The following is a 17,473-nucleotide window of genomic DNA, read 5'->3' as shown; positions in this document are numbered from 1 at the left end:
ACATTTAACTCGGCAGCAACCCCAGTCATCAGTCTGCATCTTCTCATATTAAAAAATGCAGGCAAAGCAAAGATATTTTATTAGATGGAGATATATTTCACCATCTTTATTAGCCAATTCAGCAAATTAGAATGGCCTTCTCATAATATTTTTATTCATTAAATTACTGGATAATAAACAGTTAAGTGGACTAATCTAACAGTTCCAGTTAATCCATGACCCGTTGGCAAACCATGAGAAATGTGTGTGTGTGTGTGTGTGTGTGTGTGTGTGTGTGTGTGTGTGTGTGTGTGTGTGCGCGCGTGCACGCTCGTGCGTGCATGTGTGTGTGTGCATTCACATGTGAGCTTGTATATGGTAAGTGTGTGTATTGACATGAGCTTGTATACCATGAATGTGTGTGTATTCATGTGAACATGTGTATGGTGAGTGTGTGTATATTCACATGAGCTTGTGTATGGTGAGTGTGTGTGTGTATTCACTTGAGCTTGTGTATGGTGAGTGTGTGTGTGTATTCATGTGAGCTTGTGTACGGTGAGTGTGTGTGCATTCACGGCTGTGTTTTTTTTCATGGAAATATAGAAATAAAGCCTGAAAACTTCACAACCATTGACAAAAACTACTCCCAGAAGTTATTTAAAAGATGGTATTAAATACAATAAGATGATAAGTTAAGGAACAGAAAGAACAGGCCTATAATACCACACAAGGGTCTCTATAGGATTTCAGAACAATGATGAGTACAAGAGACAATGTCGGCATGCAAATAAATACCATGGGCTGCAAATTACTACATGTAGTATAACCAGATCTCAGCATTTGTAAAAATATCTGCTACAGTGCATCAAAATCAATGCATGAGTAATAAACACATGCACACACTGTTCTAAGTGCACAGAAAAAAAGAACATAGCCTAGCAAAGTATAACCATATTTTTGCAGCATACATCAGAAACACTTTCTACTAAATCTGAGTTCTTACAACTAAACACATATACAGATTGTAGTAAATGCCAAACAAGCATCACATGGTATAGCAAAATACAGCCATAGCACAATGATACATAGCTTGCACATCAAATATTAAATCAAACCAATGATGGTCAAACAGTTTCATGGATTTCCTAATTGTACAGGAGCCACAAGGCAGTTCAGCAAAGAACAGGTATATCAGCAACAGGGGAACCATTTTAAAAAAGTAAGACACGTAGATTTAACAAGGTCAGCAAACATGAAGAGGAGGCAGCACACAATAAACCAAATGTAAAACAGAGATCAAAAAAGAACAGCAGGAAATAAATCAGGATGAACAGTATAAGAACCTGTGCCCATGGCAGAGGATTAGCATACAGGTAAGCTGCCCCACACGCAAATCCCTCAGACAGAAGGTTCATATTCTAAGAAAGGAACTTCAGGGATTATCACCTTGTACTCCCTTGAACAAAGGGTTGAATCTTCTTACAGCCTCTCACAGAATGGTACCAGGTAGACCAAGTAGAGATGGCTTTAGGAACTTCAGGGATTATCACCTTGTACTCCCTTGAACAAAGGGTTGAATCTTCTTACAGCCTCTCACGGAATGGTACCAGGTAGACCATGTAGAGATGGCTTTAGGAACTTCAGGGATTATCACCTTGTACTCCCTTGAACAAAGGGTTGAATCTTCTTACAGTCTCTCACAGAATGGTACCAGGTAGACCATGTAGAGATGGCTTTAGGAACTTCAGGGATTATCACCTTGTACTCCCTTGAACAAAGAGTTGAATCTTCTTACAGCCTCTCACAGAATGGTACCAGGTAGACCATGTAGAGATGGCTTTAGGAACTTCAGGGATTATCACCTTGTACTCCCTTGAACAAAGGGTTGAATCTTCTTACAGCCTCTCACAGAATGGTACCAGGTACACCATGTAGAGATGGCTTTAGGAACTTCAGGGATTATCACCTTGTACTCCCTTGAACAAAGGGTTAAATCTTCTTATAGCCTCTCACAGAATGGTACCAGGTAGACCATGTAGAGATGGCTTTAGGAACTTCAGGGATTATCACCTTGTACTCCCTTGAACAAAGGGTTGAATCTTCTTACAGCCTCTCACAGAATGGTACCAGGTAGACCATGTAGAGATGGCTTTATGTGCTACTGAGAGAAGATAGCAAAGATAGCAAATATAAAAAAAAATGTTACCTTAAAAAACAGAGAGAGTGGTAAAGGCAGATTCATGTTCATAACAATGTCTAGGTGTGAGGAACAAATGCTGTCTTCAAGTCACCATCATGTCCTCAACGTTATCACTGTCATTTGCACCTGTGTATCAGACTGCATTAGAAAATGTAGTAAGTATATAGATGTCCCAGATAGAAATAGTGCAGAAAAGCATTACAGAAAATGTCAGTTATATAAAGCTTGTCAACATAAAAGTTTATGGCCCAGTCATAACACGGGATCGGAGGAATGTGGCCTAACATCCCCTTGACAGCATGTCCATCAAGAATGATTTTAACCCAGACATGTTCCCTAGCATGTGGCTAAAGAGAGCAGCCTACTGTTATCACTATATTACTGTTCACCACTATACAAATTCTGCAGGACATGTCCAAGTTGGTGTTGACCGTGACTGGCAATGCATTCCCAACACCCAGCAGGTATGTTGACAAATGTATTCAGTATGTGGATACCTTGGTTGTGGGGACTAGTGAAGGCTGCTTTCACCCTAGGTCTCATTAATATCAAATAAATCATGTACTGCTAATGGTATTTTCTTTAGAATAAGTGGGTGCTAAAGAAATTATATGAAATGCACAATGTACAGTCTTTGACTTTGGAAAAAATGCATTATCAGTATTAAGGATGCTTTCCTGGATGCAAGTCATCTCAGGAGATTCTTCCAGCTGTCACAGTGCATTTGGACACAGATACAGCACTGTAGACTCACAAACTGTATAGCATGAACCTTGTGTCAATGGTTCACATGACGTAACTCCTGACATTGTCATATCTCCCTGCTGCTGATAGCAGAAATGCGTTTATACCTTAAGAAACACAGAGCTACAGGAAGGAGCACCTATACTGATGTGCTTCAATGAAAACTATGCATGGACAGCCCTGAAGAGAGGCTACCACAAAGTCAAACAACCAGAAGATGCTTTCAGTCTTTCCAGCATTTTGGGGTCTATATTCACACTAGTTGCAGCCTGACAATTCCAGGATATAAAAATGATGGACTCCTGGGTCAATCATCTTCAGACTATGCTCAGGCACTTTACAGTATCCATGGATGTGCCAGGATGTACATCAAGGCTCTATCCTTGGTCCCCTCCTCTTTAACATTTTCACCAACACCCTCTATACATCCATACAACAGGCCACCCTACGACAATACGCAGATGATTCCACTCTCATCTGCACATCTGACAACATGGCACACCTCCAAAAAGTTACTGAAGAAGGTTTAACAGCCATGGAAACAGGCTTTGTAACTCAGAGCTGAAAAATAAATCCCAAATGCCTGTCTCTGGAAAAAAACAAAATTTAAAGGCCTCTCTCTTGATAATGCAACCATTAAAGTCACTTCTCATGGCAAATTATTAGGAATGATCTTGCAAAGTAATCTTAAATTTGACAGGATATACAAAATTACATAAGAAAATCTCATCAAAAACTAGGGATGCTTTACAGAGCAAAAACTTTCTCAACAATACAACTAAAGCTATACTTGCCACTACATATCCCCTGCCCACACTTTATGGCACTCCCATCCTTACTAACCTTCAGGTATCACAAAAATCAAAACTTGAACAATGCTATAATAAAGTTGTTAAATTTGCAGCAAGCACCCCTTTCACAACCCACCACTGCATAGCACTAAAAAGCCTAAATTGGTTAGAACTGCCTCATCAACTAACATTTACACAACTTCTTACCAGTACTTTGGAGCTTTTCTCTCTGGGATTACACTGAAAAGGAGTCCTACCCAGTTGGACTTCCCCGTAATTACATGGCAATAAATAAATAAATATCAACTCTCCTGCATATGATACAGAAACAGGAATATGTAAATGATCTGCACAATGATTATCTTCATAGCTGAACCAGGCATAACAGAGAATTGTGTATATGGATAACTACATATCCAATATAGTATCCAACCCTATGAGCTACACAATGCTGAATTTTCTGAAAACAGTTGCCTGCCATATGTCTTTCTTGGCCATTTGTAGTCAGTGTAAAGATGGTGTCTACATTCTGTGTCCTACATTATTGCTTGTGTTGAAAGTTTAGAAGGTATGTCATGTTACATAAATGCGATTTCCCACTCCTACTTTGTGGGACATCTGTTTTCATGGCATACGTTGTGATTATATGGACCCACTCCTGTGCTGATCCTCCTGTTTCACTGTGTACATGCTCCTGGTGGCTAGTGTCAGTAGTCTGGATAAGTAGTCAGTTGATGTCTAGAGGGGCATCACACTGCAAATTATCCTTACATACATACAAACACAAACAAATAAAAACATAAACATACCTGTCTTACACCACAGTCAATCACCGAACATATGGTTATGCATTGTAAAAAAAATGCATACATGTACTGCAGAGCACACGCACACATACACAAACACACTGACATACACACGCACACACGCCCGCACGCACACACACACACACACATACACATGCTCGTGCACACGCACACACTCACACACACACACACACACACACACACACACACACACTCACATGCACACACACATACACACACACACACACACACACACACACACACACACACACACACACACACACACACACACATATTTTTGCACTTTTATTCCATCCTCATTCATCAAATGTATCTACATGGCAACTCCCCACATCTGCACTATATTTTTCAACCACTCAGGTGTCGCATCATCCTGTCATCAGACTTTTCACATTTTAAGTCTATTGCATTTATCATCACATTTTCAATCTAGTTGCAGTGTTTGTATTTGTAACTATACTATTTATCATTCATACAAGTAGTATTAGCATATTAGCGTTAACATTTATTACCTTTAGACACTCATCTATTCACCTATGCATTTTTGCACCTTGGATTTTCATACTAAATTAAAACTTTCAACTGGCACTTTACCACATAAAGTCTGCTAGGTTAAATACCCACAACATATAGAATAAAATTTCATAACATTTCGACATCACATACTCAACATGTCATCTATGAGTATGAACTTTATATACTGGTATCCATCAGTGAACAATGCTGTCTAAAATATTTCATAGCTGATTTGTGAAATGACATTTTCATGCAGAATTTCACAGTAACAGTTGCTTACTTCATAAAGTGGAGACTCATATCTAGCATGTTGAAAATTTGGTGTGAAAATGTTTCCATCCTCATACAAATCAACATTGGTGTTAAACTATGATTAACAGTTATGGCAATTTTGGCAAGAACTATGGCTGCATTAATAGTCTGTCTGAAGGGCAATAGATTTGTTGGTGAGGGACATTACAAATTGCTTTGCTGATAAGCGATGTGCAGAAGGTGTACAAAAGACTCAGAGTACTGACTCTTTATAAGAAGAGGACTTTGTTAGGAATAATAGTATTTTATGCAGATCTTATTGGAATTTGGATTCTCACTACAGTTCTTCGACTTATCAGCTATTTATGATCACCCTAAAGCCGAACTTGCAATACTTCTGGGTAGGTCAGCTTCCTTATAAATATTTAGCTGTACAAGTTAAGAGCATCATTTTTTTCCAGAGTTATTTCCTTGGTGTTTAAAACCATAATGTAAATAAAGTTCTTTATTAAGAAGTTCAAAATGTTGTGTTTGCAGATGATGTATTGGTTTATCTCATGAACCCTGAGGTTCAAGGGATTGCTTGAGCTACTAGATAGATCTGGCAGCAATTCCAGATATAAGGTGAATAAAACAGAATCAAGAGCAGTGGCAGTGAATTTTCTACCTTCTCTGCATTTGAAGAAGGATTTTGAATATTTATAGAAAGATAAATATATTAAACATTTGGAAATTTGCTTGGAAATTCTTTACAGGAGTCAGCAATAAAACTGATTAAAAGATTATTTTCGAAAGTGGAAAATGATAAGTTTAGAATTGGATCAGAAAGTACAAGTATTATATTTTTCTGTTATCTCTCTTGTTATATGTGCTCAGGATTTTCCAGCAGAGATGCCAAGAACTTTTTTTAAACCAGTTGAGAAACTGATGCGTGATTATATTTAGGAAGGTGTCAAGTCTAGGATATCTTGGAAAAAGTTAATATTATCATCAGAGTGGGAGGTATGAGTGTGTCTGAACCAGGTCTATATTATGAAACAGTAAAGTTACTATATTTGTTGTTTATGATTCAAACTGGAAAGTGTTGGTGAAATTAATGATATGGGATGATTGAGTGTTTGGTAGGTATGTCTTTTGAGCTTTACATTCATGAAAAATGAAGGTCCCGTATGTTATGAGACATGCCATGTATTTTTTTAGAGCACACAAAGAAGACAGGAGACTAACCGCTACATAAACTATGTGAAGCGTAATAGAGAAAGTAGATTGAGAATACCAAAGGAAAGAGGTCTATGATACTGGAGAGTCAGGGGAAACAATAATATTGTATTGGGAATAGCTGGGAAAACAATAATATTGTATTGGGGATAGCTGGGGAAACAATAATATTGTATTGGGGATAGCTGGGGAAACAATAACATTGTATTGGGAATAGCTGGGAAACAATAATACTGTATTGGGAATAGCTGGGAAACAATAATATTGTATTAGGAATAGTATTGGGAATAGCTGGGAAACAATAATATTGTATTAGGAATAGTATTGGGAATAGCTGGGAAACAATAATATTGTATTGGGAATAGCTGGGGAAACAATAATATTGTATTGGGAATAGCTGGGGAAACAATAATATTGTATTGGGGATAGCTGGGGAAACAATAATATTGTACTGGGAATAGCTGGGGAAACAATAATATTGTATTGGGAATAGCTGGGAAACAATAATATTGTATTGGGGATAGCTGGGAAACAATAATATTGTATTGGGAATAGTATTGGGAATAGCTGGGAAACAATAATATTGTATTGGGAATAGCTGGGGAAACAATAATATTGTACTGGGAATAGCTGGGAAACAATAATATTGTATTGGGGATAGCTGGGGAAACAATAATATTGTATTGGGGATAGCTGAGGAAACAATAATATTGTATTGGGAATAGCTGGGGAAACAATAATATTGTATTGGGAATAGCTGGGAAACAATAATATTGTATTGGGGATAGCTGGGGAAACAATAATATTGTATTTTGGATAGCTGGGGAACAATAATATTGTATTGGGGATAGCTGGGGAAACAATAATATTCTATTGGGAATAGCTGGGGAAACAATAATATTCTATTGGGAATAGCTGGAGAAACAATAATATTGTATTGGGGATAGCTGGGGAAACAATAATATTGTATTGGGAATAGCTGGGAAAACAATAATATTCTATTGGGAATAGCTGGGAAAACAATAATATTCTATTGGGAATAGCTGAAGTGGGGTGTTTGTTTTATGGGAGACATGAATACAGGTGCAACCAAATATGGGTTGCCAGTTCATCTGCAAATGGAATACATTAATTGATGCAGCTTGAATGACAAGCATGACTAATTTGTTAAACCGTGCTGCCCAATAGATATCTTCCTAACAGATTCACAGAGAGGTAATGGGCCATGTATAAAATTACTAATAAATAGGGCATATAAGGCTCTCAATGACCTTAATGCAAAAGTGATAGATAGTACAATTCAGGGATAAGGCCGTATGTTGGCATAGGAGTCAGTAATCATTACATGGGAGATTCATAATGCCTAGATATGCAACAAAGTCACAATGTTTCAGAATCTTTGTAAGGAAAATTCTACACAAATAGGGGTTTGACATCTACTTTTCTTTTCTTTTTTACAACTTTGGTGGCATTTCTCTTCATGAAATTGTTAAATATGTTATGAATGGGTCTATATTATATATTCAAAGTTTCAAAACTTTGAAACTCATATGTTCGACAACATATGAGCAAAGTTTGAAACTTCGAAAATATAATAAAAGCTTAAAAAAACTTACCTCAACGCTCTGAGCAGGGGGGAAAGCACCCCTGCAGCCCCCACCCCCCAACTTAAATATACCAACTCCAAGATCGCACTTCAGTGTAGAAAAGGGAAATTTTCCCATTCTGTGCTGTACGAAGTGGTTGCTTTTCACCTTTGAACTTTTTAAAGTTCGATCATATGATGTCGACCATATGACATTCGAACTTTAAAATGTTCAAATAATTAATAGGGACCCTTATGAATAATATAGCTAACTGATGATGTATAAATTTATTTTTAACAGAGATGATTTACTTTAAATTATTATTAATTAAGAAGTGTTAAAAGTTAGCACCTAAAAGATTATTGTCCAAATATATTCAGAAATATAAATAAATTGTAATAAGGACACAATTTTGTTGTTTTAACTGTTTGGATAATATTGTATTGTTACTCAGCTTGTGACAGTTATTGCTGGCAAAATAAAGTTTGAGTCAAAGAAAACAAACACCAATTACATCACAATTTCTTTAAACATCACATTTTCCAAATAGTCCACACCTAATAAGTTGGGTTGCTGTCATTGTACAGTTCTGTCCAAAGTTTTTTCACATTTTGTTTGCAAAATTATATTTTTGGACAGACTTGCAGATTAGCTGAAAAGATCATGAGGCATGAAGTCATTGTTGGTACTGGATTTTGTGAATACATTATGAAATTATGTAATTATGAGTGTTTGTTCAACTTAAAAGTGCAAAAATGCTGAAAGTAGGATAGTTTTATGACTGTTGAATGAAAGAAGTATTCATAAGTTTATATATTTTTTAATATTTTCAGTCCAAAATTTCAATACACTGTCTAAGAAGCCCCATCTCATGAACTAAGTACATTGCAATTTTTTTTCAGAAAATATCACTTCAAAGTTTTTTTACAAAATAATATTTTCAGACAGAATTATACAATGACAGTTTCATAATTCAGGAAAGCGGGTCATAGATGCATTCTGAAAATTTTATATGAAAATGTTAACAAACAGTAATTTAAATATTTGTTAATATAATATTAAGCATGGTGTGATGATTTTTGTAAATAATTATATGTCATTTTTGAATATCAAACTGATTTATACAAGATGCTTGTGTTACAAATGTATTAGAACTGTATGTCACGTGTATATCAAACTGATTTGTACAGATGTTTGTGTTGAAAAGGTATTTGTAAAGTGCTGGTGTTTGAAATGTATACACAGTGTGCCCTACTGGAGAGAACAGAAATGAACATGCACTATTGTAACTGTTTAAATGTATATGTTTAACAGAGGAAAGTGGAAGGTTAACCTCAGTCCAGCAAACTTTAAAATATATCTGAAATTAAATCACTTTAGAGGCTAGGCCATAAAGATGCTATTTCACAGGTTTCAATGCAGCCAGAGGCACAAATTCTACACTAGGAAGCTTTCTGTATTGTCTTTGGAGTAAACTAATTACTACTCTGGAAGCATGGAGGTATGAAATTGTTTTATAACTTCCAGCACCTGCAACAAATCTAAGCAAACGCCCTTGTGTGGGCATTTTTACAGGTAGGTGCTAAATCCTGCCAGCTTCCTACAACAGGGGTTTGTATGAGAACTAGAAGTCAGATGACCAGAAGTGATGTCATTCTGCAAGCTATGCCAGAAGTAATATTTAAATATTATTTTGAAAAGTCTCTTAGTGAGACTGAGCATTCTGTATTCTGTCTTGGGCCTGACAACAAGAAGGACCATTCACCACATCATCTACCTTGCTCTATTAAGTAAGTAGGAAGTAGTAATTATTTTTAGATTCAGTTAAGAATATAGTGAAGCTTAGTTTAGATATTGTTTTTCTTTATTTGTCTGAGCCTGTCCTTCAATGTTATTTTAAATATTTCCTGTGCTTTGAACTCTGATGTCACTGTGAATATACACTTAATATTTTCTTGTTCTTTTATTATTTATTATTAAATATATTTAAACCTTTCACTGTGGCTGATCTTTGTAGAGATATTTAAGTTTTGAGAGTATTTGCATATTTATTTGGTGTCATTGTGTGGGCCACTACTAATAGCCTTGCTCTTGTTCAAACTACCATTTGTATTAATATTAATTTCACTAATTATATTGGGTACCCTTAAAAGAGCCTTAAGGGTGCCGGAACAAAGTGTTTGGTGGCAGTCATAACTACCTTATAGTCTGGGCAGAAGGAGGCATAGCTAGTAAACCTATGCCAGCCTTTTCCAGGTGTGTGTGTGTGTGTGTGTGTGTGTGTGTGTGTGTGTGTGTGTGTGTGTAAATCAAATCTCAAAGTGTGTGTGTGTCAGCTACTTGGCCAGGGACACGAAGCACTGGTTGGGCAGAGAGGGTGCTGGATGCCTTGGCTTGGACGCACAGCTGAGATCTCAACTCTATAGCTATGTCAGCGGGGAGTCTTACTGGGGATCTGGAGAAAGAGGGGGAAATCAGCCCTGGAATGACTGTGGTCTCTGTGTGCTCTTAAGGGAAATTGCAGTTGATGCAGAGAGCTGCATCTGGAAATACTGTGTGTGTACCTGTTATCCCCCCAGTGAACGTTCTCCACTGTTGCCAGTGGTGAGGATTAAGGCGCCTTGATTACAGGCCTAGTGGGAGATCCTCACAAATACAATACAAGCTAAAACGTGGAAAATACATCAATTCATTACAAATACAAAGGCCAATTTCTAAGGACATTAATGCCTTCCAACAGGTCTACTTCAGAATGTCGACCAATCAGAATGCTGACTTTCATATGGCAGACACCATATGGTCGACATTCTGAAAGACAGACATCCTTAAATAGCACCATTTACCTACCTGTAAACACAGTAAAACTGTGTTATGCAGGGGGGCAAGCCCCCCTGCACCCCCCACTCCCCCTGCTACTTAAATATTCTCACTCCAAGATCACACTACAGTGCAGGAAAGGGGAATCTCCCAGTCCCGCACTGTAGCGGAATCTCTGCTATCATTTGTCAGCCTCTCAAACGTTCACTCATATGGTGTCGGCCATATGAGTTTTGAACATTTGAAAGTTCGAAGAAATGAAGGGCTCCCCTTCCAACACAACATCCCAGAGTCATCTATTAGTTCCCTATAATGCCTACTCTGCTGGGCATTAGTTGCTCACACTATTTTATATTGATTAAGAAGTAAACATGTTATGCACCCACCATAAAAAGTAATATGAAGCAGTAAATGTTTAGAAATATCAGCTGACCACCATTACTGAAAGGTGGTGGAAATTAAAAGTTCATTAGGAGACAGATCAACTGAAACTTCATGCTCTATAAAGACCTTACATTCATCAGCCAATCAAGATGATTTTCTCATTGTTACAAAAAGAATGGTGGTTAAAACAAGACCAGGCACTGTTTGCTGGGTTTAATGACCTGGAAAATATGACTTAAAGTACTGCAAACTTATTTAATATGAAAAGCATCTGCAAACACACAAGAAGATAAAACTATTTTTATACAAATAAAATGTGCTGTTAATGTAAAAGCTAGCTGTGCAAAGTTTGCAAGCATGAGTCGCTAGCTATTCCCTTTAGCAAAGCACTTGCATTGCTTCTAGAGGAATTCATTTCTGAGAAAGATGGAGGTTAATCTATTGTAATATTAGTAGCATTTACACTTTTGTACTAGTAAATATATATGCTCCAAAATGTTTACTATATATCTTTTGTTTAAAATCTATTTACACAGTTATATGCATTTAATCATGACCGGGAAGTGATCGAAACTTTCACTTGACAAGTCAAATCCATCACCTAAGAAAAAGCATATTTGACTTCTAAACAACAGTTCATGAAACATTGTGGACTCATACATGCATGGAGACTTGTGCATTTTTGATCACTGAATATGTGTATTTCACAACTTATTTTTTTGAATAAATAGACTAGATTATTGTAAGTTCAAGCAAAAGTAAACAGTATAAACTTAATTGGTATACTACCTTCACCTGTGTTTGGCTGTAGTATCTTAACTAGGAAAATAGCACGTACAGGAGAAACTTCTAGACCATGCATTTGGTGAACTGTGCCACGTTCTGAATGATTAAGAATCCATAATATAAAGAGTCATGTGACTGGGCGGGTATCCAGCAGAGGATTAGTCCTCTGCATTACACCCTTTGATTCCCCAGAACCTTGAACACAATCAAGTTGCTAAAGGCAAATAAACTGAATAATGGCTATACAGACTCATTTACAATTTGATCCCTTTGGAAAGATGCAACCTCTGTCAATTTAGAATTCTCTTGATCTTTAATTATTTAAAAGCATTATTAAGACAAGCATCTGGCATGCAGAAACAAAAAAATGAATAAAATATAAAAGAAGAATCTATAGATAATGGACTTTACATAACATTTGTTAACTAAATTTAAGACTTAACTAAACATTGTATGAAGGCAAATAAAGAACAGTTTAGTTTATGTATCAGTTCATCGTTTGTTAAAAAATAGATATAGCTGCTTTGGGTCAGGAAGGAAAGCCTGGAAAACTATCAGTTTATAGTTTTAAATCTAAAAGGGAACATAGATATACTCCAGGACTAAAAGATGAGCAGAGTAAACATTTAATATTATCGTTTCAGTAAAGATCATTTATATGTTAAGAAATACACCGATACTTCCACGTAACAAAAGGTTAAAAGAACTTAATACCATCCTACATGAAGAAATGCAACACATACAAAATCTTGTAATGTAATCTTTGTGGAGACATTTAAAAGGAAAGTGACTTTTGTTTAACAGCCTACACTGAAAATGTATCTTCAGATTTAACTGAGTGGATGAAAATAGAAGCTAACATAATCGATTTCCCATTTCACTTTAATTGGGATTCATTAACATGTACACTTTGCGCAGAAGGTAACATGATTGATTATGTTAGCACAACAAGCAACATTGCTAATTGAATATGCCAGAAGCCAAGGCACATGGCATGATGAGGAGTCTCACCTTGAGCCCACAGCACAGGCTCATGGCCACATCAAGGTTCATAGGTTCATAGGTTCATAGGTAGGTACTAGGCTATCTGCCCGAAGGCATTTATAAGCCTACCCAGAATGTGTTGGCTTTCGCCGCCCCCTTACATTAGTTCCCTGTGCCTCTGTCCAGCAGAGCCACTGAAGTGATACCTGGGGTAAACCTTCTGTTTCCCATCCACTCGTCAAGGTTTCTGTTGAAGAGTGTTAGCGAGGAGCTCTGCCTAATGTAGATTGGAATCTTGTTCCAAAGCATGGGAAGTCTCTGGGACAGCAATCTATCCCTCCCGCATGTCCTATTTATTGTTGTGATGAGGTTTAGATCTCTAGAGCGTGTGGCTCGAGGGGATAAGGTTTTCTTTAGGTGGAGCATGTCCATCAATTCTGGGTTGGACATGGCCTTGTATGTCAGGCAGAGATCACCTCTGAGTAGGTGGTATGCAACCGAGTACAGCTGGAGTTTCTTCAGTTGAGCTGCATAGGGCTGCATCTGTTTGAGGCCAGTGATCCTCTTGGTGAGGTACTTCTGGGATCTTTCCAGCTGTTGCAGGTGTCTTGTAAGGTACATCCCAAATGGGGCGTTGTACTCTATGATGGGTCTGATGAGTGATGAGTAGAGGGGCACAAGGACCTCTTTTGATTGGGATGCGAACCCTTTTGTGATTTGGTGGGCCACGTAGAAGGATTTTCTAACCACTTTGGCAATGTGATTATCAAAGGAGAGACTACTATCGACTTGGGTCCCCAGATCCCTTATTACGTCTTCCGTATTTAGGGAACTACCACCTATGTGGTAGTTTGTGGGTACTTTGTTTTTTCAAATGGGGATGACTATGCACTTTTTGGCATTTAGATTGAGGCCATGATTTTGACACCAGGTATCCAGCTCAGTGAGACCTTTTTGGAGGATGTCTCTGTCAGCCGAAGAGTCAATTATAGCCCCTAGTTTGCAGTTGTCTGTGAACTTGGTCAGCCATAGTCCTCCTGTGCTTGCCTGTACCTCTGAGAAGTATATGCCAAACAAGAGAGGTCCTAGGACTGAGCCCTAGGGAATGCCACTTGTAGCCGGTTTAGAGTTGGACCTAGCTCCTGCAACTCTCACCATGTGGGTTCTGTCCATGAGCCAGTTGGCAACCCATCTTGTGACATAGGGGGTTATGTTCAGGCTGGTGAGCTTGTCTATAATACCAGAATGGGGAATGGTGTCAAAGGCCTTTGCGAGGTCTAGGTAGGCTGTGTGTACCACCTTTCCCTCGTCTACAGCCTTGGTAACTATCTCAAAGATGTCCACCAGGCTTAGGAGGCATGATCTGCCCTTAACAAAGCCGAACTGGGTAGGGTCTAGTGTTTGGAGGTTCCCAATGTCTCTGTAAATGAGTTCCATGATGATGCGCTCCACAGCCTTGCAGACCAAGCTAGTCAGGTTTATAGGGCGATAGTTCCACGGGTCTGTTGTGGCTCCAACTTTGTGGAGTGGAATAACTGTTGCTGTGCACCACTCTATGGGTACATAGCCTGTGGAGAGGCTGAGTTTGAACAGTGTGTTTAGGTGAGGGGTTAGTTCATCTTTGAGCTTGTGTAGAACGCAGCTTGGGACACTGTCCGGTCCCACTGATGCTGTGTTTTTGGCTTTGGAGAGGGCTGTTTTAACTTGAGTGCCTGTGATTTCAGGGGCTCTACATTCTTCTGGTATGGTTATGGGCCCTTTTGAGGGTGACAGAGGGGTGAAGTTTACGCTGAACCTGTCTGCCAGGATGTTGGCGATATCGGTCAGGTCAGTGTATTTTTTTCCATTCTGCACTAACTCAGAGCAGATCTGAGCATTGCCACTTAGATTCTTGATATAGCTAAAGAATGTCTTGTGGTTATCTTTGGAGTCCTTGGCAATTTTTCTTTCAAAGCTCACCTTGGATGATTTTATGAGGGATCGTAGTTTCTTGCTGATACTGATCAGGGATGTCTTCCTTTCTTGGTATTTTACTCTTTTCTGTACTAGTTTCCTCCTTCTATTGTATAGCTTGTTTATGGCAGGAGTCCACCAGTCTAGTTTCCTTTTCTTGGAGGAGTGAGTCTTGGTTTTTCTTGGGATAGCACGATCCATGCATTCTTGTAGGTGCCCGTAGAATGCATTAGTAAAGGATTTTGCAGCTTGGACAGCGTTATCCTTTTGCATGGGGGCTTTGAATCTTTCCACCTCGGTCTTAAGTAACCTGAAGTTTGCTTTTGAAAAGTTTTTCATTGTGGTTTCCTTGTCCGGGGGTGGGGGCAGAATGTGGATATCCAAAGTGATTTGTTTATGGTCAGATCTAACCAGCGAGGAGTTGACCCATGTTGGTGATGACCAGGTCCAATATGTTGTCACCTCTGGTGGGAGTGTTGACCAGTTGATCTAGGACATTTGAGTTTATAAATTCTGGGAAATGTTGGACAAGGGAGTTAGTACTTGAGTAGTTCTCCCAGTTAATGTTTGGGTAATTGAAATTACCCAATATTAGGGTGTTTGGTGGGACCTTTATGTTTCCCATTGTTTCCAGAAACTCAGAATGGGGGTCCTGGGACATGGTGGGTGATCTGTAGCAAGCTACAATTTGAATTGCAGTTTTGCCTGTTGTTAGTTGCTTGTGGATGATCTGTGAAGCATCGTGCTGTGCCACTAACCTGGAGGTGTGGGTATCCTTGATGAATATGGATACACCCCCGCCTTTTGTATTTTGGTCCGGGTTCTGTGGCCGAAATGTATGGTATGAGTTGTGGCCTGGTAGTGCAGGGGTGCTCTCTGGTGCCTTAAACCGAGTTCCTGTTACTGCACATATATCGATTTTCTCCATACTGAGGAGTGCCTCGAGTGTGTGCATTTTGAGGTTTAGACTTCTGCCATTGAGTAGCATTACCCTCAGTTTTTTGTTACTTGTGCTATTTACGGCGGTGGGTTTGTCTTTTGAGGCTTGCCTAAAAAAGGCACTATGGGGGTGGCAAGAGCCTTGGCCAGTATTTGAAAGCCTAATGGTGACAGGTGCAAGCTGTCTCTAGTGAAGCAGTGTGGCTTGTTGAGCATGTCATCCCAGGCAGACAGACACTGGATCCCCTTTGAATGACACCAGAAACTTAGCCAATTGTTGAAATTGATAATTTTTTCTTTATACCGTGGTATCATTCTTGGTGAGGGCAGGATGCTACTCAGGGTCAGGGTCATACCGGCCTGGGCTACATGATCAGAGAGCTCTTCCATGTCTCTTTACATGTAGTCCAAGGAGGTACGGCTCAGGTCATTCACACCAACATGGACAATGACAGATTCATATTTGTACTTGTTCTGGAGTGAACTGAGTGCTTGTGTTATGTGGCGGATCCTGGCACCCAACAGGCAGCTAACAGTAACCTTCTCCTTATTCAGCCTAGTGAGTGGGACGTCAGTGTGCCTGACTATAAAGTCATCTATTACTAGTATGTTGGGTATGTTATTTTGCCTTAAGGGCTGTGATTGCTTGGCACACTGGTTTTGTGAAGTATATGTTTCATGGTTTGTGTTGGGGGGTGGAGGTTGTTTGGATGTCTGCTTTGGAGGTCTCTGTTGCTTTTGCAGATTTTTATTTAGAGCCTCCGATTATGTTTTCGTGTATTTATGTGTGTTTTTTTGCCGCTGCTGGTTTAATGGGTCTATGTAAGACTGGTGGTGCGATGCAAGTATTTCCCTTCTCCTCTTGACTGTCTGATCCAGTCTTGGGTTGAGAGAGCTTAGCCTCTAGTTTGGCTGTATAACTGCATCTCTTGCATGTATTAGTGTTTGGTGGTAGGAGGAGGGGGTTGTCTGTGTATGTGAGGCAGTTGTAACATTGCCTCAAAATGCCCAGATTCACAAGTTGGACTGGAGAGTACACCTGAAACTGCCCTTTGGACATGCCTGGATAGGTACAGTGAACTGTTTTACTGAATGGCTGGTAAGATCGAATAGAGAGCCTTGTCCTTCTGTACAGTATAGGAGGGTCTAGTGCTAGGGTTTATAAGGTTTTGCTATGAGTTTTGAGCAAGTGCCGGGCTGAGAAATGAATGGCTTGAGTGCTTAAGTTGAAAGTTTATGTAGTTCCAAGAGAAAAATTGAAGTGAAACTTTGTGGAGCCAGGAATAGTTATACCCTAGCTAACTGGCACTGCCCGGCACGCAAAACCAGGCAAATGCGTTTTTTATATCAGGGAAATGAAAGAGACAGAAATTAGCCCAAAATGGCCAATAAACTACTAATTTCTGGGCTGAAACCACTCCTCCAGGGACATATAGGCTGCTCAAAGCTCCCCTCTCTCCCAGGTGAACAAAGAAACTTCCTTCTATCCAAGTAAGG

The sequence above is a fragment of the Protopterus annectens genome, chromosome 16.part0 (genome assembly GCF_019279795.1).
Source record: "Protopterus annectens isolate FY-2018-M chromosome 16.part0, PAN1.0, whole genome shotgun sequence".
Classification (NCBI taxonomy): domain Eukaryota; kingdom Metazoa; phylum Chordata; order Ceratodontiformes; family Protopteridae; genus Protopterus; species Protopterus annectens.
This window is presented reverse-complemented; position numbering follows the sequence as displayed.